Source organism: Gossypium arboreum, chromosome 10 (assembly GCF_025698485.1).
Source record: "Gossypium arboreum isolate Shixiya-1 chromosome 10, ASM2569848v2, whole genome shotgun sequence".
NCBI lineage: Eukaryota > Viridiplantae > Streptophyta > Magnoliopsida > Malvales > Malvaceae > Gossypium > Gossypium arboreum.
In genome coordinates, this window is record NC_069079.1 from 59446662 (window position 1) to 59449624 (window position 2963).

Here is a 2963-nt window from a genome sequence, read left to right on the forward strand (position 1 = left end):
TTCATTCAAACATCTGATTACATATTCTATACTATTAAAATTAGCTTGATTGAAAGACTTATCTGTCCTATTTAAATAATTTTCGTCAGAGTCAGGAGATATCACACTATCGCAGGTCAAATATGGCATGTACAGCTAGACTCACATATGCCATGGTAGTCCTAGAACCGACTAAACCATAGCTCTGATACCAATAAAATGTAACACCCCTATTCCGTAACTGTCGCCGGAATAGGACAAGGCGTTACCAGAAATTAGAAAACAGATCTTAACAGTAAAATTTTGAACATTCTGTTGAAATAAAGATTATTTATTTAAATAAATGCTAGACACAACCAGAGACCGAATTTCAAACTTATAAAGTTAAACATCCAAAAGATGCCATATTCACATGGCTTAAATACGTTAACCAAAATATCCTTCCACTATTAGTCTATTCTATACATGCCTCAAACCTTAATGATATACAAACTTTATCTACTCACATGATAACTCGATAGTGTGATGAAATCTCCTCGACTTCCAACCCAAGCAATTTCTCTGAAGCCCTATAGACATAGGAAAAACACACAGAGTAAGCTTTGAAAACTTAGTAAGCCTTAAGCAAATAAATCATTTCAATGATTATGGAAATTCCATATCACTAATCCGAATTCAAAAAAAATAATCTCAATTACATATACATTCATAGTACTCTTAAGTTCATATAACCTTATTAAGTAGCTTCACTTATTATGACTATGATTTTAAATTCGTGTGATAACTGTCAATTTATTCGTACGAACAAAACTTGCCCATATCCATTACATACCAACCAAAACATGTCATATTTTTCCATGTTTGATTCATGGAACAACAAGGTCACATGTCAAGCACATATAGCATATATTTATCTGTTATTTATCACGTCTCATTTTCACATGGACTACATACATCTGACCAAGTTTATTCAATGTTCACAACATAATCACATAATCACTACAAGCTGTCTTTCTGAGAAGCAGCCACTACATTATTTATAACTGGAGCTACAAAACTCCAAATCATGTGCCGTTAATTTTCCCTGAAAATAGACTCATATATCTTGTATCCCTAAAATTTTTAGAATTTTTGGTTTGACCAATCAATACCAGATTTTTCTTAAATTTTCCCCTGTTTCACTGTTTGACTAATCTGACCATTCTTCACTATAAATCAGATTTCTCATTGTACATAATTCAAAATATGTTCTCGTTTATTTCATTTGAAACTAGACTCATTAAGGAGTCTAAGAATATAAATTTATCTTATAATCATCATTGTACAATTTAAAATGATTTTCTAAAAACAGAACAGGGGATTTCGAAGTCATTTTGACTTTATCTCACGCCACTTCAAATATCTCATTATCTAGAATTCTTTTTCTTACACGGTTTCTTTTATAAGAAACTAGAATCATTAAGATTTAATTACATAATTTATTCAGCTTCTAATTCAATTTCCACAATTTATGGTTATTTTCTAAAATCATGCTACTGTTGCTGTCCCAAGCAGATTTATTACAAATTTGCTCTTTCACACATTCCTTGCATTCAAATTATTTAAACATGTATATCATGTCATTCAAGATCGAACTCATATAACATAGGCATTAAAAATGCTTCACTATCAACTTTAGTTCAATTGAAACAAATAAAATACAATATCATATTCACATTTAATTTTCCATGATCGTAATCACCTAAAAATAAAATCATATACTTCCACAAACCTTTCCACAAGGACCAAGTGTTTATATTTGAATATAAACATAGAATCACTTCACATAACTTCACACATTTACTGAATGTATCACGATCACATTTATAGTCATAACACTTATTCACAGATGCATCACTTTATACATTTATAATTTAATTCAAATCAAAATCGCATACGAGTACATGATACATACCTAGCCAACTTAATATGTAATACACTTTCAATTTGTCATCTTTGTGTAGGATCTTGTAATTGTATACTTTTATCAAATTCATCGGCACTTGGCCTGCTAGGTATAAAACCCAAAATTATATTACCAGCACAAAGCCTGCGGGACTTTAGCCCGGATACATTTCCAACACAAAGCCCGTGGCACTTTAGCCCGGATACATTTCCAGCACGAAGCCTGCGGGACTTTAGCCCGGATACATTTCCAGTGTCTTGAATATTTATTCACATGTTAACACATTTCACATAACATATCACATTAGTAATTCAATTGCTTCATTCGAATATAAGCACAAAATGTACACCTACCCTTTAACTTTCGGTTCAATAATCATACACAAAGAACACATAATCTTTCACTATCCCAGTTTCACTTTTAATAACCATTCAGCTATATGCCATATTCATAAATTATTTCACACACAACCTCTATCAAGTAGGAACAATAGTCACAATTCATCTATTATACAAATATCCCATTCTTTGACTTTGTTTCATAATAGCTATTCGGTCATCACATATATACCATTCAATTCACATTCGACTTTATACAAACAAGTACAATAAAATTGTATACACATATTACACACTTTCACATCATTACTTAATAGTCATTCGGCCACATTATATACATAAATCATCCATTTCATATTCGGCATTATAGCCTAAATTCAATATACTTATTGCAAATCGAACTTGTAAAGGTCAAATAATTACTTACCATATTATATAAAATCTTAAGCGTGCAGCAAATCAAATTTAATTACTTAAGGACTTACCTTGAATGTCATTGCACAATTACGGATTGATTAATCAACTACTTTTGCTTTCCCCCTTTCCGAATTTAGCTCCTTTTTCTCTTGAGCTTAATTCAAACAAACAAATAAACATTTATTCACTTTAATCCATCTCATGATCGAATGCCTTTAAGCTTAAAAATAAAAATCCTTTAACAAAGTAACACTCAACCAAAACAAATTCGATTATACAACTAT